Here is a 26,459-nt window from a genome sequence, read left to right as displayed (position 1 = left end):
CAGAAGGGAGTGGTGTGACATATTTAAAGTGATGAAAGGGAAGAACCTACAACCAAGATTACTCTACCCAGCAAGGATCTCATTCAGATTCAATGGAGAAATCAAAAGCTTTACAGACAAGCAAAAGCTAAGAGAATTCACCAGGACCAAACCAGCTCTACAAAAACTGCTAAAGGGACTTCTCTAAGTGGGAAACACAAGAGAAGAAAAAGATCTACAAAAACAAACCCAAAACAATTAAGAAAATGGTCATAGGAACGTACATATCGATAATTACCTTAAAAGAGAATGGATTAAACGCTCCAAGCAAAAGACACAGGCTTGCTGAATGGATACAAAAACAAGACCCATATATATGCTGCCTACAAGAGACCCACTACAGACCTAGGGACACATACAGACTGAAAGTGACGGGATGGAAAATGATATTACATGCAAATGGAAATCAAAAGAAAGCTGGAGTAGCTACACTCATATCAGATAAAATAGACTTTAAAATAAAGAATGTTACAAGAGACAATGAAGGACACTACATAATGATCAAGGGATCAATCCAAGAAGAAGATATAACAATTATAAATATATATGCACCCAACATAGGAGCATCTCAATACATAAGGCAACTGCTAACAGCTATAAAAGAGGAAATCGACAGTAACACAATAATATTGGGGGACTTTAACACCTCACTTACACCAATGGACAGATCATCCAAACAGGAAATTAATAAGGAAACAGAAGCTTTAAATGACACAATAGACCAGATAGATTTAATTGATATTTATAGGACATTCCATCCAGAAACAGCAGATTACACTTTCTCTTCAAGTGCACACGGAACATTCTCAAGGATAGATCACATCTTGGGAAACAAATCAAGCCTCAGTAAATTTAAGAAAATTGAAATCATATCAAGCATCTTTTCTGACCACAATGCTATGAGATTAGAAATGAATTACAGGGAAAAAAACGTAAAAAACACAAACACATGGAGGTTAAACAACGCGTTACTAAATTACCAAGAGATCACTGAAGAAATCAAAGAGGAAAACAAAAAAATACCTAGAGACAAATGACAATGAAAACACGATGATCCAAAACCTATGGGATGCAGCAAAAGCAGTTCTAAGAGGGAAGTATAGAGCTATACAAGCCTACCTCAAGAAACAAGAAAAATCTCAAGTAAACAAGCTAACCTTACACCTAAAGGAACTAGAGAAAGAAGAACAAACAAAACCCAAAGTTAGCAGAAGGAAAGAAATCATAAAGATCAGAGCAGAAATAAATGAAATAGAAACAAAGAAAACAAGAGCAAAGCTCAATAAAACTAAAAGCTGGTTCTTTGAGAAGATAAACAAAATTGATGACCCATTAGCCAGACTCATCAAGAAAAAAAAGGAGAAGACTCAAATCAATAGAATTAGAAATGAAAAAGGAGAAGTTACAACAGACACCGCAGACATACAAAGCATCCTAAGAGACTACTATGAGCAACTCTATGCCAATAAAATGGACAACCTGGAAGAAACGGACAAATTCTTAGAAAGGTATAACCTTCCAAGACTGAACCAGGAAGAAATAGAAAATATGAACAGACCAATCACAAGTAATGAAATTGAACCTGTGATCAAAAATCTTCCAACAAAGAAAAGTCCAGGACCCGATGGCTTCAGAGGTGAATTCTATCAGATATTTAGAGAACAGCTAACACCCATCCTTCTCAAACTCTTCCAAAAAATTGCAGAGGAAGGAACACTCCCAAACTCATTCTACGAGGCCACCATCACCCTGATACCAAAACCAGACAAAGATACTACAAAAAAAGAAAATTACAGACCAATATCACTGATGAATATAGATGCAAAAATCCTCAACAAAATACTAGCAAAGAGAATCCAACAACACATTAAAAGGATCATACACCATGATAAAGTGGGATTTATCCCAGGGTTGCAAGGATTCTTCAATATACGCAAATCAAGCAATGTGACACACCATATGAACAAACTGAACAATAAAAACCATATGATCATCTCAATAGATGCAGAAAAAGCTTTTGACAAAATTCAACACCCATTTATGATAAAAACTCTCCAGAAAGTGGGCAAAGAGGGAACCTACCTCAACATAATAAAGGCCATATACAACAAACCCACAGCAAACATCATTCTCAATGGTGAAAAACTGAAAGCATTTCCTCTAAGATCAGGAACAAGACAAGGATGTCCACTCTCACCACTATTATTCAACATAGTTTTGGAAGTCCTAGCCACAGCAATCAGAGAAGAAAAAGAAATAAAAGGAATACAAATTGGAAAAGAAGAAGTAAAACTGTCACTGTTTGCAGATGACATGATACTACACATAGAGAATCCTAAAAATGCCACCAGAAAACTACTGGAGCTAAACAATGAATTTGGTAAAGTTGCAGGATACAAAATTAATGCACAGAAATCTCTTGCATTCCTATACACTAATGATGAAAAATCTGAGAGAGAAATTATGGAAACAGTCCCATTTACCACTGCAACAAAAAGAATAAAATATCTAGGAATAAACCTACCTAGGGAAACAGAAGACCTGTATGCAGAAAACTATAAGACACTGATTAAATAAATTAAAGATGATACCAATAGATGGAGAGGTATACCATGTTCTTGGAATGGAAGAATCAATATTGTGAAAATGACTATACTACCCAAAGCAATCTACTGATTCAATGCAATCCCTATCAAATTACCAATGGCATGTTTTACAGAACTAGAACAAAAAATCTTAAAATTTGTATGGAGACACAAAAGACCCCGAATAGCCAAAGCGGTCTTGAGGGAAAAAAACGGAGCTGGAGGAATCAGACTCCCTGACTTCAGACTATATTACAAAGCTACAGTAATCAAGACAATATGGTACTGGCACAAAAACAGAAACATAGATCAATGGAACAAGATAGAAAGCCCAGAGATAAACCCACGCACCTATGGTCAACTAATCTATGACAAAGGAGGCAAGGATATACCATGGAGAAAAGACAGTCTCTTCAATAATTGGTGCTGGGAAAACTGGAGAGATACCTGTAAAAGAATGAAATTAGAACACTCCCTAACACCATACACAAAAATTAACTCAAAATGGATTTGAGACCTAAATGTGAGACCGGACACTATAAAACTCTTAGAGAAAAACATAGGAAGAACACTCTTTGACATAAATCACAGCAAGATCTTTTTTGATCCACCTCCTAGAGTAATGGAAATAAAAACAAAAATAAACAAATGGGACCTAATGAAACTTCAAAGCTTTTGCACAGCAAAGGAAACCATAAACAAGACGAAAAGACAACCCTCAGAATGGGAGAAAATATTTGCAAACGAATCAACAGACAAAGGATTAATCTCCAAAATATATAAACAGCTCATGCAGCTCAATATTAAAGAAACAAACAACCCAATCCAAAAATGGGCAGAAGACCTAAATAGACATTTCTCCAAAGAAGACATACACATGGCTAAGAAGCATATGAAAAGCTGCTCACCATCACTAATGATTAAAGAAATGCAAATCAAAACTCCAATGAGGTATCACCTCACACCAGTTAGAATGGGCATCATCAGAAAATCTACAAACAACAAGTGCTGGAGAGGGTGTGGAGAAAAGGGAACCCTCTTGCCCTTTTGGTGGGAATGTAAGTTGATACAGCCACTATGGAGAACAGTATGGAGGTTCCTTTAAAAACTAAAAATAGAACTACCATACGATCCAGCAATCCCACTACTGGGCATATACCCAGAGAAAACCATAATTCAAAAAGACACATGCACCTCAATGTTTATTGCAGCACTATTTACAATAGCCAGGTCATGGAAGCAACCTAAATGCCCATCGACAGACGAATGGATAAAGAAGAAGTGGTACATATATACAATGGAATATTACTCAGCCATAAAAAAGAATGAAATTGAGTCATTTGTTGAGACGTGGATGGATCTAGAGACTGTCATACAGAGTGCAGTAAGTCAGAAAGAGAAAAACAAATATCATATATTAATGCATGTATGTGGAACCTAGAAAAATGGTACAGATGAACCGGTTTGCAGGGCAGAAGCTGAGACATAGATATAGAGAACAAACGTACGGACACCAAGGGGGGAAAGCAGCTGGGGTAGGGGTGGTGGTGGGATGAATTGGGCGATTGGGATTGACTTGTATACACTGATGTGTATAAAATTGATGACTAATAAGAACCTGCAGTATAAAAAAACAAAGAAAAAAAAAGACAACTAATACTAAACTTTCTTTGGGTTATTTGTATGGAAATATGTTAATAAATGTTTCAGATATTACATGAAATTTCTAAAAATCTTATATGTTCTGGTATAATGTTATAAGTCATAATTCTAGTTATTACTTTGAAATATATATCTCAGAAATAACTAAATTTCCTTGTCAATTGCATTATTATGAACTTTCATCAAGTCTTTTACAGTGGTCATTTTTAAGTCTTTTGTCATTTACAGACAGTTCTGGGTGTACTCTGATGTTTTCACCAAAATGTTCCTGTAAAAGGGTTTCATCTTCAAGGAATTCATGGAAAAGACTCTGACAAGTACAGGTTTCTGGTAACTGACTATATTGCTGAACTGAATGAATAAGCATTTTCAGAACTCTAATGGAAAAGTGATGAATTCATAAAAGTGGTAACAAAAGATCAAGATAAAAAAATTAATTACATGGGACTGAGTGAACTGATGAGGATGATTATAATTTTTGTGACTTTCTGTTTGAATAAAAAAAAAAAATCCCACAGGGACTCAGAGGCAAAAAATATACAAATCAATTTTCACTGCAAAGTAAGGGAGCTGTTACAGTGGAGGATTACTGGACTGAATGTCAATATTATGACACAGTATGAGTGTGTTTCATGTTTGGTAATTGCAATCATTGTTGCTTTTGTTGTGGTCATCCATTTACAATGCTGGGTGTCAGTTTATTTATCTATTGTAAAAATAAAATACAGTGTGTGTGTGTGTGTGTGTGAGTTGTGAAAAAAAAAGTTATATTAATCCATCAGAAATTCAATCAGTCTAAACAATTTATATAAGAAGACTTCATCTGAAAATTGATTTATTCTAACATTTCACTTTGTTCTATCAGATTATATCTGGTCTTATGTAGAAGGTTAAATATATAAGTTATTACATTAATGACCATTCTGAATATCTCACATTTGGTTAATCCTTAGCTGACAAACCTTCTTTTATAAAATATTCATTTAAAATAAGTTTCAGACTATTATTGTCTTCCAGAGGGGATTGGGTGCAAAGGTTAAACGTCCACCCCTTTTCCTTTCATCAGATCTTCTCCTTCTGATTTTCAACAATAACTTTACTTTAGCCCCTGTTAATCAGCTTTAGTTGTTTCCATAACTATATATGTATAAGATGATACATAAAATTATCCAAGGCCTTAGAGAAATAAATGCCTGTCTCTAACGTAGTAATCTGCAGTAACAGATTTTAAGAAAAATTACCAGGAGTTTACAGTCTACTTGATGATACTGAACAAGATATCTCTCTTTTTATGTATTTATGTACTTATGTATTTATATATGTATGTATGTGTTTATAAATGAGAATAGGAGGCTTGTGGTGGGGAGTGAAGAACAAAAAAAATTAAAAAAAGAAGCTTAGATTGTTAAGGGTCTTCCTCTCCTTGCTTAATTTCTGTAATTTAATCTTTTCTTATTTTTTTTTTTTTGGCTTCCCAATTGGATCATCAACATGATTCAGAAAGTTATGTAAGCTATTGTAATTTATAGCAAAGTACTTTAATGACTCTCTAGAATTTGTTAAGAAAAATAATATGGAAATGGGTTGTTGGTGTAGAGAAGCAGTGTTCTAATTTATTCAACCTCAGTTTTTTCGTCCGTACAATGGAGAAATTATATACACCTCAGGGCATGTACTGCTTTTAAAGTTATTTGTCATGAGAAAACTGAGAAAGAATAGCGGTTGCTATTTATTATTAACACAATTGTACCAAAGTTTTCATGCTTATGACAGAAAATGTGTAGTTAAAATTATAAAGCTGTTGTTCAATCTGGGCCATTTATAAGAAATATTGTGTTCAACTTCACTGCACTAAAAACACACATGTGACTGATTGGTACCATACTGTATTGGACTCTTCCAAAGGGATTAAAGTATAAGGCACAGCTTCACTCACCCAGGGTGATTAAACTCAGGCATCATGAAAAGCGGTACCTGAGGACAACAGTTGTGAAGTTTTGATTAAGCACCAAACAGAAAAAAACTATAATCTTAAGACAGAAAAAAATAATGGAAAACATTTTTCTTTTAATTTATTGTTATTTATTTTGCTTTTCCCAATGTGAATAATTTAGAAAAGTCAGAGTCACTATTAGAGTTTGGTTTGACTGTCTGTCTTGGGTAATTAACCATAAAATAACTTATTTTGTTTAAGAGGATCTCTGTATTATGTGGGAAGGTGGGGTTAGTTTAAAATATCTCTATATATCAATATTTCTCTGTATATACAGTTGACTCTTAAACAAAGTGTGGGTTAGGGGTGTCGACCCTCCATGCAGTTGAAAATCTGCATATAGCTTTACAGTCAGTCCTCCGTATCCACAGTTTGGCTGCTGTGGATTCAACCAACAAGAGATCGTGTAGTACTGCAATACATATTTACTGAAAAGAATCCACATATAAGTGAACCTGAGCATTTCAAACCTATGCTGTTTGTAGGTCATATATATATGATTTATGTGTTGTTGTATATTTATATATATATATAAAACCTGTGTGTTGGTGTATACACACACACACACACACACACGAGTGTATGTGTGTCTAAAGAGAATACCAATATTTCACAAATACCAGGAAAAAGTATTTATTTTAACACTGGAACAACAAAAAAGGATTGCCATCAACTTTTGTAACTCCCCACTGCCTAGAGAACAAAATACTGCCTGTAGGATCAAATGTGCTGTGGGCTGGCCCCAACTACCGTTCCATCTTCACCTCTTTCAACTCCCTATCCTCTGGTCCAGCCACACACAATCAAAAAGTACTTGTTTCTCCTTAGCTCAGTGCTTGTGATTGTATAGCTCTTCACCGGGAATCCGTCTCATACTTAGACTTTTGATATACTTCTTTTCTTTTCCTCTGACACTTCTCTTTCCAAAAGCCTTACATCCAAAAAATTTGATCATCTCCCACTCACCTTTCAAAATTTAGTCCAAACTTCATATGGAAATGCAAAGTGTCCAGAATAGTCAAAACAAGAACGAAGTTAAAGGACTGATACAAACTACAAAAACTATAGTAATCAAGAGAGTATGGTACTAGCATAAGGATAGACACATAGTTCAACATATATAGAATTGAGAGTACATATATAAATCCTTACATCTATGCATAATTGATTATCAACACTGATGCTAAGATATTCCATGGGGAAAAACAGTCTTCAACAAATGGTACTGAAAAACTGTATATATACATGCAAAAGAATAAATATGGACCCCTACATCACACCAATTCCAAAAATTAACCCAAAATTAATCAAAGGCCTAAATGTAAGAGCTAAAACTATAAAACTCTTAGATGAAAAGTTAGGTGTAAATCTTCATAACCTTGGACTAGGCAATGGTTTCTTAGATCTAGCACCAAAAGCATATGTAGTTAAAGGGGGGAAAAAAAGATAAAGTGGATTCCATCAAAATTAAACTTTTGTGCAGCAAAAGACATCATTAAGACCGTGAAAAGACAATGTACAGAATGGGAGAAAATATTTATAAATCAAGTACTGATAAAGAACTCATACCAACTGCTAATGAAAAAATAGATACAAGAGCTGAAAAAACATTCTTCCAAAGAAGACATACAAATAGCCAATAATTGCATGAAAGATGTGCAACATCGTTAGTCATTAGGAAAATGCAAATTAAAACCACAATAAGCTACCACTTTAAGAATAATATAATTTATAAAACAAAACAAAATAAAGAAAAATAACAAAGGAGGCAAGGATACAGGAAAAATTGGACCCCTCATATATTGCTGGTGAAAAGTTAAAATGGTGTGTCTTCTATAGAAAACAGTTTGGCAGTTCTTCCAAAAGTTAAACACAGAGTTATCATCTGAGCCGGTAATTCTACTCCTGGGTATATACCCAAGAGACTTGAAAGCACATGTTCACACAAAAACTTGTATATGAATGTTTGTAGCAGCATTATTTGAAACAGTCAAGAAATGAAAACTCAAATGTACATTAACTGATGAATGGATAGACAATATGTGGTATGTCCATACAATGGAAAATTATTCAGCCATAAAAAGAATGAAGTTGTGATATATACTATGACATGGATGAACTTTGAAAATATGATACTAACTGAAAGAAGCCAGTCACAAAACATATTATATAATTTCATTTATATGAAATGTTCAGAGTAGGGAAATCTATGGATATGAAAAGTTGATTAGTGGTTGCCAAAAGCTGGAGAGAGGGAATGAGGAGTGACTGTTGATAGGTACAGAGTTTCCTTTTTGGAGCGATGAAAATGATTTTGGGGTTAGATAGTTACTATTGTTGCAAAACTCTGTAAATACACTAAAAATATTATGAACTGTACACTTTAACGTGGTGACTTTTATGGTATGTACACTATATCTCAATAAATTAAAAAAAAAAAAAATTGAAGCCACACCTCCTCTGCAATGATATTTTAGGCTGAGGAAGGTGTCCATCTCATTCCTGCAGCACCTTATTCTTCTTTTCTGGACTACTGTTATACTCTTTCATAATTAGCCCTCATGTCCCCCCTGGATCTTTAGCTTTTTTAATAAGAAGCCTCTTCTTTTGCCTCTCTGTGCTTCACTAATAATAGTCACTTGAGCAATGCTTATTGACTGGATAAAGGAGGGCACTCTCAGGGCATATAAATATAGCTTGAGGAGAGGAAGAATCTATGAGTGTGGGTATTTGTATTTCTTCTTTACTTCAGCAATGCCAAAATGTTGCTGACAAGCACCTTGAATAGTGTGACGGGAGCTTGCTTCTATAACCCAAGGGTCACTTAAAGAAGCTCAAGTAGCACAAAGCTACTCCTAAAACTCCCTGCTGAGAACTACCTTCTTTATGTAGAACTAAGACAGAGAGTTGTTCAACTGTTCTAGGTCCCAATACGAATTCCCTGAGAGTCGGGAAGTACCAGTGGGTGTTACGCCAGCCACTGAGGGCTGCTCTATCACAAGAGAGAAGTGAACACAGCACACGTTTAGAGACTGCACAGCTCACATATCCATGGCCTTGTTCACCATCTTGTTGTAAATCACCTGGCCATCCCTGCACTGAAAAGTGTGGCCTAAGAGTCATATTTAATCACTGTCTATTCCATTATAGTCAAATGTGGTCTACGGTAATTCTAATTATATCATAGTTACTTTCATACTTATAAAATTGGCAGCATTTCTTCTATGTCTTATAATGAACTACCTGCTATATGGTAATATACATGTTGAGTTATATTTACCAAAATGATTCCTATCCTATGGTTTGTTCTGGTTTAGAGAAGAGATAATAAAAGGATTAGAGATTTAGCTGGGACTGTGTAACATCATGTGCCACACACCTGAAACTCTCAAAAGGCTAAAAATAATTGTCTATATAATTTAGACTGTTGAATAGTGATGCGTTGGGGTTACCTTTCTTTCAGAAAATGATACAACTCTTTGCTCAAATATCATCTCAGTGTTCAGATTTTAACACATTTCCTTACTAGTTTTGAACCTTTTTTCCCCAAGAGAATTTTATCCCCTAAATTATATTCTCCTTCTTTTACTTCTGAATATAGGGTCTATCCAGATAGTTGGTGAATACCTGTGGAAAGAAAGTCTTAATCTGGTTTCCATAAGTCTATGAGGGGGTAATATCTTGAAACATTTTTTCAAGGCAATCCATAAATCCTCTGAAATTATAGGCAATTTTTTAAAGTATGTTTTTATGTACAGTTCTTTGGAGAGAAGATAGTATATTTCTCAAAGCTGTCAGCATCTTACATAATGATTGTCACTTATTTCTCCTGCCCATTCTCATTAATAATATTCACTCTTTTGTTCAAGAGTAGTATGTCCACAGTATAAAATGAGACACTATGAGGAATTAAAGACAAACATAAAGCATCGTTCATAGAGTCAGGAATTTAATCGTGCAACTGAAGAGACAAGTCTGTTACTTCCTCATTTTTATACAGAATAGAGTGCATCCCTGACCTCCAAGATCCCTTCCAGGGCTGGAAATCTGAAATTGCGAATCGTTATTCACATGCAGCAGTGGAGATAAAAAGAGAAACAAAAACAATGCAGAACCTTTGCACCTTTTCACACCTCACTCAGCTAACTGAACCTGATAATTCCAAGCTGGATGATACCTACAGCGGGATCATCCAGCCCAACCCCTTCGGTTCACACAGGCTCTCTATCTTTTGATTAGTAATTGTAGTCAAAGTGTGATGTGACTGTCACTATTTGCAACATTTACCCCGAGATTTAACTTCATCCTCCTGAAGTCTGCTGAACAACGGCTTTGATCTGCCTGCCAGCCCAGCACGCCAGTGCGGCTGTGCCGCATGTCTCCAGGTCCCTCTTCACTGCCAGAGGCTGTCCTTGAGGCTGTGTGCCAGTGAGTCTTTCAAACTCCTCCTGCCCTTTTTCTAATAAACAGGCTTCCACTCTGTACAACACCAACACGGTTCCAGGCTGCCTTCCCTCCTCTCTCTACATCACCTTGTCTAGTGCAGCCAAGATAATGACTCACTTCTTCCACCAGCCTCCCTCTTCACTTCGGTTGACTTGATGGTGCCCTGAAAGCTCAGCCCCAGAGCAGGTATAGGATCGATCTGAACCATATCTAATGGGAACCCAAGGAAGTCTTGCACTGCTGTCCATGTTTTAGTGCCTGGGATTTACCTGGAACCTAAAACTCTTCATATTAGTTTCAGCAACTCAGTCTCTGTCTTTTTTTCCTTGTTCCTCTGCCTCTCCTAAATGGATAACTTGCTCAGCACCTCTGTTCTTCTAAAACAGGGGCCCTGTTATGATTTTTAATTTCCTCATGGGATTGGGCTCTGCTGCAGAACCCCAGTCCTGAGGTTGCCCCAAATTCCCAGCTCCTTACCATCTGAAACTGCTGCCCTTTCCCTATACCGGCCCACAGGACTCAGTATAGAGCCGTTGTCTTTAGCAGGCCTTTAAAGAAAGCTTAGAATCACAAACAAAAAAAGGGCAAAATGAAAAATTTAATATTAATTATCTCTAGCCTTAAAAATGAATCAGCTCTTTCCCATCACAGGGACTTTCTTTCAAGTGTCCTCCCCTAGGGTCAGCTGAACACAGGCTGTCCTACCCCTCCTTTCTTCTAAGAATGTTTCTTCCTTTTCTAGCTCCCACTACAAAATCACACTCCTCTCATAGCTTTGTGTATCTAAAAACTCATTTATATGAGTTACTAGTGCAGGGGCAGTGAAAGGCCAGTTTATTTTATGAGGGATCAGGAATAGTTTACTAGGCAGGGTTCTACACCCTTCTCTCATCAGAGCTGATGCCAGGGCTAGGGTACTGGGCTCTTCCCGGTTATAGGAAATTGTTCAAGTGATAACATTATCAAATCATAAGCCAAAAAAAGTTACTTAGACCTAATCAGGAATGGAGACTAATGAGCTACCATAATAGGTGTTGAACTCGGCATTTTTTTGTTTTTCTTCTTGAAGATGGTGAAAATAACAGCATGTGGAATTTTATCTCTCTTTCCTCTGTCCTTTTTCATGATAAAGTCAAAGAAGCTGTTTATTTTTTTGTTTGTTGTTTGTTTTTTTAATTTCCTCTTGTATTAGTTTGCTAGGGTTGCAATAACAAAGTACCATAGACTGGGTGGTTTAAACAGCAGAAAATTATATCCTCATAGTTCCATAGACTAGAAGTCTAAGATCAAGGTATCTACAGGGTTGGTTTATTCTGAGGCCTCTCTCCTTGGCTCGTAGATGGCCATCTTCTCCCTGTGTCTTCTGTGTTTGTTTGTGTTCTATCTCCTTTTCTTAGAAGGACACCAATCATATTGGATTGGGGTCTACCCTAGTTCCCTCATTTTAACTTGGTTATCTCTTTAAAGACCCTCTGTCTAAATACAGTCTGAGGTACTGGGGGTTAGTACTTCATCATAAGAATTTGGGGGGGGGATGTATTTCAGTCTGTAATACCTCTTAACTAAATATATATCACCTGGACTCCATCATCAACTATATTGGGAAATCTTAGTTTTAATCTAAATAGAGTCGTCATGACAACCAGTAAATACGTGTTATCTCACATAGTTATTCATAGCAACCCCTTTTACTCTCAAAAGTGTCCTGGTTGGTCTGCATATGATATAGTTACCCTGAGTCTAAAGAAAGTTTCTTGGTTTTCTCCTGTTTTCCTTAGTGTACTAGAAGCCATCCCAGGAACATCAATATCACTGAGTAAGGTTACTGAATATTGAATTGGCCTGTGCTTACTCGGTTTAATATTCATCAAAGCTTTCTTGGAATATTGAAATGACTGAGATTTTCACAGAGATATCATGGTAACAACTTAAGTGTGTTCATGGAGCAGGTGAATATTTCAATGAGATGTTTTCTAGAAATAATTGCCTAAAAATAGCACATTATCTTTTTGGCCTGTTGAATGAAAATGTGTGTATGTGAATTATATTAAAAACTGTCACTTTATCATTTTTCCCAGGATAAAATTGCATTTTCTATTCTGTCTCTGAAATGGGAAAAAAATCACCTGAGTGGCTGGTTAGAGAAGGCTGTTTATGAGTTTTGCTCAAATTTGTGTTTTAAAAAACCAGATTTTTGAACGTGGTTCGCAATGAACTGGAACAGATCATGCTGAGTAAAAGATTAGTTGGGATATACTGATTTTCCAGACTCTAGACTATACCAAAAATTCAATTACAAATCTAATTACAACTTTAATTGTTAAACAATCAACCAGATTATTTTTTTTTGCTGCTTGTTGTTTTGTTTCCTGCTGACTCATAAGCAGGTGTACCTGCAGGTGTTAACTTTGCCATCACAGGTGATATAATCAGCCCTGCCCTTTCCTACTTTCTGTATTACTTTTTACACCATATCCCAAGCTACAAATCTGCAAAAGCTGAGGTACAAACCATTCATCTCTATGTAGGGGCATAAAACAGGGGAAGGATTTGTGGCAGGAAGGGGAAGGGGCAGGTGCTTCAGGCCAGCAATCCCAGAGGAGATATGACTGAATAATACTCCTGCCAGATGCTCCTCTCAAAAATGAACTCCATGGTCAAATAAATTTGAAAAACCTTTCAGACTACAGTGCTTTTGGAATTTTGTAGAACACATTATAATAATAGTAGGTTTAAAAGTTCTATAGTAGGACTTCCCTGGTGGCGCAATGGTTGACAATCTGCCTGCCAATGCAGAGGACACGGGTTTGAGCCCTGGTCTGGGAAGATCCCACATGCCGTGGAGCAACTAGGCCCGTGAGCCACAACTACTGAGCCTGCGCGTCTGGAGCCTGTGCTCCGCAACAAGAGAGGCCGCGATAATGAGAGGCCCGCACACCGCGATGAAGAGTGGCCCCCGCTTGCCGCAACTAGAGAAAGCCCTCGCACAGAAACGAAGACCCAACACAGCCATAAATAAATAAATACATAAATAAAAAAAAAGAAAAAAAAAAAAAGAAAAAAGACGCCTCTTTCTTCTTTAAAAAAAAAAATAGTTCTATAGTAAAGAAAGCTGTGCAGCTTAGTTTAACCCTCTATTTCCTCAACAAATTTACTAAATATACTTTTGTAAATGTTATCAAGTCCAAAACCTGAGTAATTAATGAGAAGCGTAAGGAGAAAAGAGAAGAAAGGCTTTCAGGAGCTCCTGTGCCTAATAGGAAGTTATGAGGGTATTCAGTAATCACATAGGTGTGTAAACATGTAAGTCACAATCTTTGTGAATATACAGGTGGTGTCACTTCATGTTACTCAGGTGTCAAGGAAAGAAAGGTCATTACCTGACCTGTTTCCATCAGACAGAGCTGGTTTTACATGCAAAAGAGGTCCTGAAGCCTGGCTTTTGACTTATTACAAAAGCAGTCCACATTTATACTCCTCAAAAGTCTAACACTGAGAATATTCTCTCTCAAAAAACATAATATTCCAAAGATTTAATTTTTCAACTCTCGCTGAAAAATTTAGGACTGAGTGGCTGTTGATAGGCAAAACACAAGTAGAACACATTTTTTCATCCAGGATGCAGCTCTCAAATGAAATTGTATGGGACTGAAATTTACAATGCCAGCAGTTTGAAGCAAATGCAATAACTCTTTAAAGTAGCATTACAAGATTTATTTTTACATACTTAAAATTCGAAAACTCTCCAGAGAATACTGGAAATGGAAAATATTTACTTTAGGAGCACTCAACTATGTTTTGGTTCAACACTAAACCATAAAAGAATTCATGAAGCATCCCCAGAACGTGGTTCTTAGAGTCTGCTTTGTAAATAGATTTTAAATAATTCAAGTGGTAAAAAAGACGAACAGTTTTCAGTTCTCAAGATTATATACAGAAAGTCTCATGGATGATCTAATACAGCAGATAACCACCAAATTTTGTATAAAATCACATTGTTTCAAACATTTACTCTGTAGAGCTCATCCAGTAGAGCTTTCTTTAATGATGGAAGTCCTCTATAATAGCCCCATGTGGCTACTGAGCACGTGAAATGAGAACAGTATGACTACATTTTACGTTCTATTTAATTTTAATTAATTTAATTTAAAATTAAATAGCCACATAGGGCTATTGGCTACTATATTAGACAGTGTAGCTGTAGCCCTTCTAACTCATGACCAAGAATGGAATTAAAGCCAGATTTCTGTAGTGGACATAGTAATGTCCTGTCCAGATGTTCCATGGTGATGTTCCATTCTGTCAAGGGAGAACTTGTCAACCTGCTACTGTGAGTGCTATGAACAGACAGGCACCAGCTGTTAAGTTTTTCAGGGTTTGCCTTAGTCACAGGAATCACTTTGCCAAGTGTCATGCCTTTCTTGAGGCAGCACACATCCAAAGACTGATTTCAGAAGAGGTATACGGACCTGGCCATTTGGTTCACTAATGGTCAATCCTGATAGACCATCTATTCCCAGTGGTTTCACTGTTTTGAAGTCCATATTCCCCTCTGCCCAATCCCCACTGCACTCCCTCTTTCTCACAGGTGTTGATCTCTAATAACAATCCTGCCAATTAAACTCTCTCTCAGTACCTGCTTCTGGAGAAGCCAACCATTGGCAATCCCTAAGAAATGATATGGAGAGAATTTTAGAATAACTGCTACATTTAAAAAAAAAAAAAAAGAAGTACCTCTAGCTCACTCTCTCCACTTCTATTCAACACTGTACTGGAAGTCCTGGCCAAAGCAATTAGGCAAGAAAGATAAATAAAAGGCATCTGAATAGGAAGAAGTAAAAGTGTCTCTGTTGCAGATAACATGATCTTTATATATATATGTGTGTGTATGTATATATATGAAACCCTAAAATCTCCTCCAAAAACCTGTTAGAAATACTAAACTTATTCAATAAAGTTACAGGTTATGAAATGAATATTGAAAAATCAGTTGTGTTTCTATATACTAACAATAAACTAATGGAAAGAAAAATTAAGAATAAAATTTCATTTATAATAGCTTCAAAAAATAACACAGAGATAAACTCATTCAAGGAAGTGAAAGATCTGTATTCTGAAAACTGTAAGACACTGATAAAAGAAATAGAAAAAGACTCAAATGAATGGAAAGAAATCCCACTTTCTAGGATTAGAAGAATTAATATTGTTAAAATATCCATAATACCCAAAGCAATCTACAGATTCAATGCAACCCCTATAAAATTTCTGATGGCATTTTTCACAGAATTAGAAGAAAGAATACTAAAATTTGTATGGTACCACAAATGACCCCAAATAACCAAAGAAATCTTGAAAAAAGAAGAACAATGTTGGGGGTACTACACTCTCTGATTTCAAACTATGTTACAAAGTCATAGTAATCAAAACAGTATGATACTAGCATAAAAGTAGATACATAGATCAGTGGAACAGAATAGAGAGCCCAGAAATAAACACACACATATATAGCCAATTAATTTATAACAATGGAGCCAACAATGGGGGAAGGATAGTGTTTTCAATAAATGGTGCTGGGAAAACTAGATATACATATGCAAAGGAATGAAACCGAACTTTTATCTTATACTATCCAGAAAAGTTAACTCAAAATCAAAAAAAAGACTTGGATATAAGACATGAAAATGTACAACCACTAGAAGAACACATAGGGGGTAAGCCCCTTTACATTGGTCTTGGCAATGATTTTTTAGATTGACACCAAAAGCAAAGACAACACAAGCAAAAATAAGTAACTGGGACTACATCAAACTAAGAAGCTTTTCACAGCAAAAGAAAACTGTCAACAAAATGAAAAAGCTACATACTGAATGGGAAAAAATACTTGAAAATCATATATCTGATAAGTGGTTAATAGTCACATATATAAAGAACATGTACAATTCAATAGCACACACACACAAAAATCTGACTAAAAAATGGGCAGAAGACCTGAAGAGATATTTTTCCAAAGAAGACATACAGAAGGTCAACAGGTACATGACAAAGATGTTCAACATCACTAATCATCAGGGAAATGCAAATCAAAACCACAATGTGACATCACCTCACATCTGTTAGAATGGCTATTATCAAAAAGAAAATAAATAATAAGGGTTGATGAGAATGTGGAGAAAAAGCAACTCTCATACACTGTTGGTGGGAATGAAAACTGATTCAGCCACTACAGGAAACAGTATGGATGTTCCTCAAAAAGTTAAGAATATGACTACCATCTGATCCAGCATTCTCATTTCTGTATATCTATCAAAAGGCAACAAAACATTATCTTGAAAAGAGATCTGTTGCAGATGTTGCAAATAATGTTGCAGCATTATTTACAATAGCCAAATTATAAAAACCATGTAAGTTTCAGTAAACAGATGAATGGATAATAAATAGTGTTGAGGAAAAAAAAAAAGAGACTGTTATTATTTTTATGTTGCCTTTATCATTTGGCAGTGAATGTAAAAACAGACTATATTGACCTTTATAATTTCATATCTGACATTAGTTATACTAATGATATTTTCTCTAAAAAAGCTTAATTTTGTCAATAGCAAAATCTCCTCATACTGTAGTTTATAGGTTCTGACCACAGCAGATAAAAAAGCATGAAAACTGGCTGGAAAAAGTAAAATTAATTGTGTCGATCAGCATGATTAATTATTTCTCAGGTTTATTCCTTTTCTTTTATATCTACTATTGCTCAGCTACTGACAAGTTCCTTGAAAAGGTGGGTTGTACTCAGGATAATAACAACAATTTAAATCTTTCAGGAAGCTAATCTGATTATTCTATTTTACAATTTAAAGCTATTAAATTAAAAGGTTAATAAAGTTTGGAAAATGACAAGTTCTGAATATATTCCACTAAAATAATCCACATAAATTTGTGGTTGAAAAAGTAAAATTCAAATAACTAATTCTTTGGTTAGTTGATTAACTGTTCAATTTATTTATTTTATAATATGCAATTTCCATTTTTATAGGTAAGTGCAAAAAACTGTACTCTGGAAGACAACTGGTAATTGTATATGATTTAATCTAAATTTGTTCTGAGGTTATACTGATATAGTCTAAACCTATAGGTACATTTTATAATTTTACTATTTTATATTTCACCTTCAACATTACCCCCCAAGCATATGGCGAATGTATGAGAAAAACGAAGTCAAACTTTGTTCATCATTAAGTTTGAATCACACCAAACTGCAAATCTTATTTGCCTAAGTTGTATAGTGGATGCCAAATCATGTAGTGGAATTCCCATTACGTTAGAAGTTAGATAACCTTGTATTTAAGTGCTGGTTATGTTAGTCAAGTCACATTGATTAAGGCTCAGTTTCTTTAAAGATCAGCAAATAAGCTGAAGTGGGGCCAGTAAAAGCTGTCTTGTTAAAAGATCTTATAAGATAAAATGCTAAAAACATGTAAAACTAATTTTATTGTTGTTTCAATTAACTTCTTATATGCATTGTGACGGAATATATTTGTAAATCATTTTTTAAAGCAGTGGACTTTATCCTCTTAGAATCACCATCAATTTTTGTGAAAACTTTGATTCTCAAAGCAAACAAACAAAAAACCTGATTGTCTCTACTGACAGAGTATTTGTTTAATTTAAAATAGAAAGCTCCTTATACAATAATCAGTAAAGAACATTCTGAGCAACTAATATACTACATGGCAGACTGATTTCCTAAGAATAATAATCACTCAAAAATGTCTCTGAAGACTATAATCCTAGACATTTCAAAAATCAATTGGAAATTTTCAATTTTTTGGAACCAAGAAATACAAGAAAACTTATATTAGCAAAATTATATTTCAAAATGAAATTGAGATTTTTTTTAAAAGGAGTAGTTTGAATTTAAACTATCTACTTTTTAAATATGTTGCAAATTAAACTTTCTGAAAAAGAATCACATTGTTTAATAATGAGCCACTCTTTAAATTGATCTAAGAATCATGTTAAATAATACTTCATGTAAATAGGAAGACTTTAGGACATATTCAAGAACCACCAGTTACAGTAAAATAGTAAGAATACAGACATTTTTTATTTTTTCCCAACCAAGTGACAAGGTATTTCACGCTGTGAGTATCTAACACTCTGCTTTGACAACTAGGCGCATATTTATATTTTCTGCTATTCTAGTTCAACATTGTCTCAGTTGATTTAGTGCCAACTCAAGTCAGTCTTTCAATATTTGTCCAGGTACCTGGACCAAGAACACCTGGTGAAGACTTGTCACAAATTACAGAAATATTCTTTATTCTTTGAATGGTTTTGGTTGGCAGAGGCGATGTTGAACAGACAGGAGGTAAACAACACATGGATCCACTGAATTGTAACACTGGGAATATTAAATAAACTGTGTTGTTTGATACACTTCACTAGAGTAAAATGACTGAAACGATTTTCCTCTCCAGAATTTAAAACAAAAAGAAAAACAAAACAGGATTATAACAAATAAAGAACAGGACACAGACATAAGGCTTTAAATCAGGATGGATTTTAGGAAATAGGGTATAATGAGAATCAAGTCTAAGCCAAGATAAAAGAAATATCTTGGGTTTCAATTAAGTAGTAGTCCAGAGATTAGCCAGGCAGTTATCTGGAGATGATACTAAATTTAAAATCAACTCTGTAACCTACAGAGTTTTCAGAAGATATATTATTAAGGGAAATAATATGGAAACAAAAGGATTTCTAACTCCTAATACTATTTCTAGGCCTTCAGATGTCAGACAATCTTAATACTTAGAAATTGGCGTAGGATTTCCTTTTCTGTGTTTCAACATAGTAAAAATAGAATACTACTTAATGATATCAATCTCTCTCTTCTTTATTTTAATGCTCACCCCATAGTTTTTGATCCCCTCTTTGTTTTGAGCCTTACCTTATGTACCCAATTAGTGATTTTAAGCCAAGCACATCTTTGATTATAACTGATCACAGGTATTTTAATAATAACCATTTACTGTAAATGTCAGTTTTTATGCCCCATTTATCTGAGTCCCTAGATAACATGATCAAGTTTCTTATGCCTCAATTTTGAGAATAAAATTGTGCTATTTATACCCTAAAGCCTCTTAGGATTCTAAAATTATATGGTTCCAGGGAACAGGGTTTGCTTGGATCATAGTTGAATGTATTAAAACACTCCTGGCAAGTTGGTGGAAGAAGTTATGATAAAGTCTGATAGTTTGAACATTTTGTCTTTGAAATATTTGATAAATTATCAAAGGAATTAAGAGACTAGATTAGACTTCTGATATCCTAATATCTTAAATGGAATTTCAAAGCTTTTTCAATCAGTGCAATCTCTGCTATTCTGAGTGGTAAAAGAGATGTGAGAGAATTGACAGAAGCATTTAGGGAGAAAAACTGTGTGTAAGTATGTGTACATACTTTTTTAAAAGGAGTTTTAATTAGGTTAATTAAAATTAGCGTATAGCCAAGGATCAGAATCATCACACAAACAGCCATGGACCTAGAGATTATCATGTTAAGTGAAGTAAGTCAGACAGAGAAAGACAAAAATCATATGATATCACTTATATATGGAACCTAATAAAAAATGATACAAATGAACTTATTTATAAAACAAAACAGACTCACAGATACGGAAATCATACTTATGGTTACCAAAGAGGAAACATGGGGGGAAGTGATAAATAAGGAGATTGGGACTGACATATACACACTACTACATATAAAATAGATAACTAACAAGGACCTACTGTATAGCACAGGGAACTCTACTCAATATTCTGTATATGGGAAAAGAATCTGAAAAAGAACAGATATTTCTCTATATATCTATATAGAGATATATATGTATGTATAACTGACTCACTTTGCTGTACACCTAAAACTAACACAACATTGTAAATCAACTATACTCCAATTAAAAGTTAAAAATAAAAGAGAATAACTTATTCACTCAACAAATATTCACTAACAGCCCACTGAGTACAAAAAATTGGGTTGAGGATCAGGAATACATATGTTCCTCCATCCTGATTGGTGTGAAGGCAGCAATACAAGATGCTGAAAGAACAGTAACATGAGGTCACAAAGTTTAGGTCAGTAGCCCCAGTGGTCCAACTCAAATGTGGTAGATAAAGAATAGTAAAGGTCCTCTAGCTCAGTGGCTCTCAAAATTTAGCTGCATCAGAACTACCTGAAGAATCTGTCAGAACACAGATGGCTGGGCCCCTTCCTCAGAGTTTCTATCTAAGTATAAGGTGGAGGCCAGAATTTTGCATCTCCTTACAAACAATCTTGTGAGATACGTATTAGTATAATCCTCCTTTTTATTGTGAAGAGAATAAGGCTCAGAGTAGTTAATTAACGTGCCAAATGAAGCTAAAGTCTCAGTCTCGTAAAAAGAGTGATGAATTCTTTTCTGTGTTATACGGACAAAGATTACTTTAAAACTTTTTACTCTTTTCTCTGATTCTATAACAATCAAGAACTATTTGGATATGCAACAAGACTTACTGAGCTACCTTACAAGAAGACCATGTGTTTCTTTGAACAACTTATTTGGATCATGCATTGTGGAAGAGTGCATTGACATTCTTGTTTAAAAAAAAAAAAAAAAACTACTTAAACCTATACAAAAATTGTGGTATGCTTCCCAGCAACAAAAGGGAATGAACTACTGATACCTGCAACCATGAATAAATATCACAGACATTATTCTGAGCAAAACAATCTGCACACAAAGAACATATACTTCATGTTTCCATTTTTATAAAATTTAAAAATTTTTTACCATGAAAATCTTGAGACTGGTGGTTAGCTAGGTTTGGTGTTGGGGAATTATTCTGAAGTGACTCAGAGAACTTCTGGAGGTGATGGGAATGTTCTAATACTAAATATGAATGGAGAGTACATGGCTGTATCCTTTTGTCAATTAAGATATATCTATTTCAATTTATGTAAATTTTATTTGAAAAAATAAGTGGTGCTATGGAGTGTGAGGGGATATATAGACAAAACAAAAATGGTAGAATAATTGATGAAGCTGGTTGAGGTATATGGAGGGTTAACTGTACTATTCTCTTTATTTCATATGTATTAAACAAACAAAAGAGAGGGTTCAAAATAGCAGTATGGGAAGATCCTGAACTCACCTCCTCCTCCCAGAGATACAACAAATCTACAACTACATATGGAATAAATCCCATGGTAAGGGGCCTGAAAACTGGATGAACAGAGCCTCCACAACAAAGGGTAAATGGACAGCTTCGAGATGAGTAGGAAAGGTAGAGATACGATCTCATCAAGGAAAAACCCACACCATCTCAGAAAACCACAATTAGGAAGAATCACAAAGATATGGATCTTTAACCTGAGGAGCAAGGGATTGACAGCCATATCAGGCATCCCAGCCCCTAGATCCTGCACAGGAGAAAGAAGCTCCCAAAACACCTGACTTTGAAAACCAATGAGAAATATATCCAGGAAAACCACAGAACTGCAGGGAATGAAAAACCTCTTCTTAAAGTGCTTGCACACAGACTCGACCTGAAAATCAGCACAAAACATATGGTCTATAGGTGAAGGGGACCCACTTCCTAATCTTAAAGTTTCTGTCAGAGAGAAACTAGCTGGGATACTCCCTGGGGACTGAGATACTGGCAGAAGCCATTTTGTGATCTCAGGCTACTTTGATAATGCCAGCACTGAAGGGCAGCATTTTGGAATTCTCCCTATAAACTGTTAGAGACAGTGGGCATGGCCCCACTGAGAGCTCTGCCTACCCCAGCACCTAAGTCAGGCCTAGCAAACAACTGAGCAACAGTCCTGATTACCAGTGTCCAACAGAAGCCACAACCAGACCCTGCAGCCAGTCCAAGGGCAAATCCCACCTGACAGTATACCACAGCAGCCATGACTGGGCTCCACCACAGGAGGAAGATGCACAGAGTTCACATAGGGAAAACCCCTTGAGCATCTGGCTCTGGTGGCCAGGGAGGATTGCACATCTGAGCCCCACAGGACATCTCCTAAATAGGGTCACTCCTTAAGTCTGGGAGAGATAGTTATTAACTAATACATAAAAACAGAGAATTAGACAAATTGAGGAGACAGAGAAATATGTTCAAAATGAAAGAATAAGACAAAACATCAGAAAAAGAACTAAAGGAAACAGAGATAAGCAATCTACCTGATAAAGTTTTAAAAGTAATGGGCAAGAAAGATGCTTCACTGAACATGGGAGAACAATGGATGAATACAATGAAGCCTTCAACAAAGAGACAGAAAATATAAGAAAATACCAACAGAAGTTATAATGGAACAGAAGAATTCACTAGAGGGGTTAAACAGCAGATAGAAGAACAAATCACTAAGCTGGAAGACAAAACAATGGAGCTCACTCAGACAGAGCTGCAAAATGAAAGAGGAATTTTAAAAAGTGAAAATACGTTAAGGGACCTTTGCAACAACACTGAGCAGAATGACATTTATATTATAGGGGTCCCAGAAGGAAAAGAGAGAAAAAAAGGGCCAGAAAAATTATTCGAGGGAATAGTGGCTGAAAACTTCTCTAATCTGGGGAAGAAAACAGACATCAGGTCCAGAAAGCCCAGAGAGTTCCAAACAAGATGAAGCCAAAGAGACACATATGAAGACATATTACAATTAAAATGGTAAATGTTAAGGATAAAGAGAGAATCCTAAAAGCAGCAAGAGAACACAACTTGTTACATACAAGGAAAATCCCATAAGAGTATCTGCAGATTTTTCAGCAGGAACCTTACAGGCCAGAAAGGAGTGGCATGACATATCCATCATGTGGAACGGAAAAGTCCTCTAACCCAGAATTCTCTACCCAACAAAGTTATCATTCAGAATTAAAGGAGAGATCAAGGCTTTCCCTTGATCTCTAAAGGACTTCATCACCACTAAACTGGCCCTGAAAGAAATACTAAAGGGATTTGTTTAAGCTGGAAAAAAAATGGCATTAGTTAATAATAAGAAAATACACTAAAGAAAAAAATCTTATTGGAAAAGGTAAATATACAATAAAGGTAGTAAAAAATCACTTATAAAGCAAACATAAAGATCACAAGAAAAAGTAGAAAAATTAACTAAAATTATAATACTTAGTTAAGGAATGCATAAAATAAAATGATGTAAAATGTATCATCAAAAATATAAAATGTGTGTGTGTGGTGGGGGGAAGTAAAAAGACAAAATTTTGGAACGTGTTCAAATTTAAGTAGCTACCAACTTAAAACAGGCAACACTCAAGAATGTTATATGTGAACCTCACAGAAACCACAAGGAAAAAATTTATAGTAAATACACAAAGGAAAACAAGAAAGAAATCTAAATATAACACTAAATCTAAATATAAACACTAAACCACCAATACACAAGGAAAGAGACAAAAAGAAAGAGAAAAAAACATAAAACAACAAAATGGCAATAAGTACATACCCATCAATAATTACTTTATATGTAAATAAACTAAAGCAGCCAATCAAAAGACAGAGTGTCAGAATGGATAAAAAACAAGACCCATTTATTTACTGCCTATAAGAGACTCATTTCATAAGAAAGGACACACACAGACAGAAAGGGAAGGAATGGAAAAATGTATTCCATGCAAATGGAAATGAAAAGAAAGCTGGAGTAGCTATACTCATATTAGACAAAAATAGACTTTAAAACAAAGACTAAGAAAAGACAAAGAAGAGTATTACATGATGATAAACAGGTCAATCCAGCAGGAAGATACAACATTTATAAATGTATATGCACCCAACAGAGGAGCACCAAGATATAAAAGCAAATATTAATGCACTTAAAGGGAGAATTTGAAAGCAATGCAATAATAGTAGGGGACTTTAACAACCTACTTACATCAATGGATACACCATCCAGACAAAAAAATCAATAAGGAAACATCAAATTTAAACAACACATTGGACCAGAGGGACTTAATACCTATAGAGCATTCCATCCAAAAGCAAGAGAATATGCATTCTTCTTAAGTACACATGAAACATTTTCCTGGATAGATCACATGTTAGGTCGCAAAATGAGTCTCAATAAATTCAAGAAAAATCTTCTCCAACCACAATGGTATGAAACTAGAAATCTATCATGAGAAAAAAAAAAAAAGGGAAAAACCACAAAAATGTGGAGATTAAAAATATGTTACTGAACAACCAAGGGGTCTTTGGAGAAATCAAAAAAATACCTACAGACAAATCAAAACAGAAATATGACATAACAAAATCTATGGGATGCAGCAAAAATTGTTCTAAGAGGGAAGTTCATAATAATGAAACAACAACAAAAAAGTCCCAAATAAACAATCTAACTTTACACATAAAGGACCTAGAAAAAGAAGAATAAATGAAGCCCACAATTAGCAGAAGGAAGGGAATAATAAATATCAGATGGAAATAAATGAAAGAGAGACTAAAAAGAAATGGGAAAGATAAATGAAACTAAGAGCTGGTGATTTGAAATGATAAAATCAACAAAACTAGCTAGACAAACCAAGAGAAAAAGAGAGGACTCAAATAAATAAAATCATAAATGAAAGAGAAGTTACAAATGTAACCACATAAATGTGAAGGATCAAATGAGACTACTACAAATAATTATATGCCAACAGTTTGACAACCTAAAAGAAATGGATAAATTCCTAGAAACATAAAATCTTCCAAGACTGAATCATGAAGAAATAGAAAATCTGAACAGACCAATTACTAGTAAGGAGATTGAAACAGGAATCAAAAATCTCACAACAAACAAAAGCTGAGGACCAGATGGCTTCACTGGCAAACTCTACAAAACACCCAAAGAAGATTTAATACCTATTCTTCTCTCAGAGTTAACACAAAATGTTCACAGATGACTTAATACTTTTCTTCCAAAAAAAATTAAGGAGGAGGGAAACCTTCCAAAGCACTTTACAAAGCCAGCATTACCCTGATATTAAAACCAGACAAGGACACCACAAAAAAGGAAATTTGCATGCCACCATCACTAATAACCACAGATACAAACCTCAATGAACTATTAGCAAATCAAATCCAAAAATACATTAAAAGTTGTACATCATGATCAAGTGTGATTTATTCCAGGGAAGCAAGGATGATTCAACATCTATAAAACAATCCATGTGATACATCACATTAATAAAATGAAGGATCAAAATCATATGATCATCTCAACAGATGCAGAAAAAGCATTTGACAAAATACAACCCTCATTTAACTGTCAATAAAGTGGGTATAGAGGGAATATACCTCAACATAGTGAAGGTCATATATGACAATTTCACAGAAAATAACATACTCAATGATGAAAAACTGACAGATTTCCTCTAAAATCAGGAACAAGACAAGGATGCCCACTCTTGCCACTTTTATTCAACATAGTATTGAAACTCCTACCCACAGCAATTAGGCAAGAAAAGAAATAAAAGACACTCAAATCTGGACACAGAAATAAAACTGTCACTATTTGCAGATGACATTATATTATACATAGAAAACGCTGAATACCTCACCAAAAAGATGTGAGAACTAATAAGTAAATTCAGTAAAGCTACAGGATACAAAATCAATATACAGAAATCTGTGGCATTTCTATACACTAATAACAAACTATCAGAAAGAGAGGTTAACAATCCCATTTACAATTACATCAAAAGA

General features: G+C 35.1%; 1 protein-coding gene across 15 annotated transcripts in view; it reads right to left on the bottom strand.

Annotated features, from left to right (window-relative positions):
* NAALADL2 (N-acetylated alpha-linked acidic dipeptidase like 2) overlaps positions 1 to 26,459 on the bottom strand; it is a 1,511,782-nt gene that overhangs the window by 531,993 nt on the left and 953,330 nt on the right. The window lies entirely within an intron of this gene.

Source organism: Eschrichtius robustus, chromosome 6, assembly GCF_028021215.1.
Source record: "Eschrichtius robustus isolate mEscRob2 chromosome 6, mEscRob2.pri, whole genome shotgun sequence".
NCBI lineage: Eukaryota > Metazoa > Chordata > Mammalia > Artiodactyla > Eschrichtiidae > Eschrichtius > Eschrichtius robustus.
Note: the sequence above shows the minus strand (reverse complement) of the source record. Positions and strands in the feature narration are given on the sequence as shown.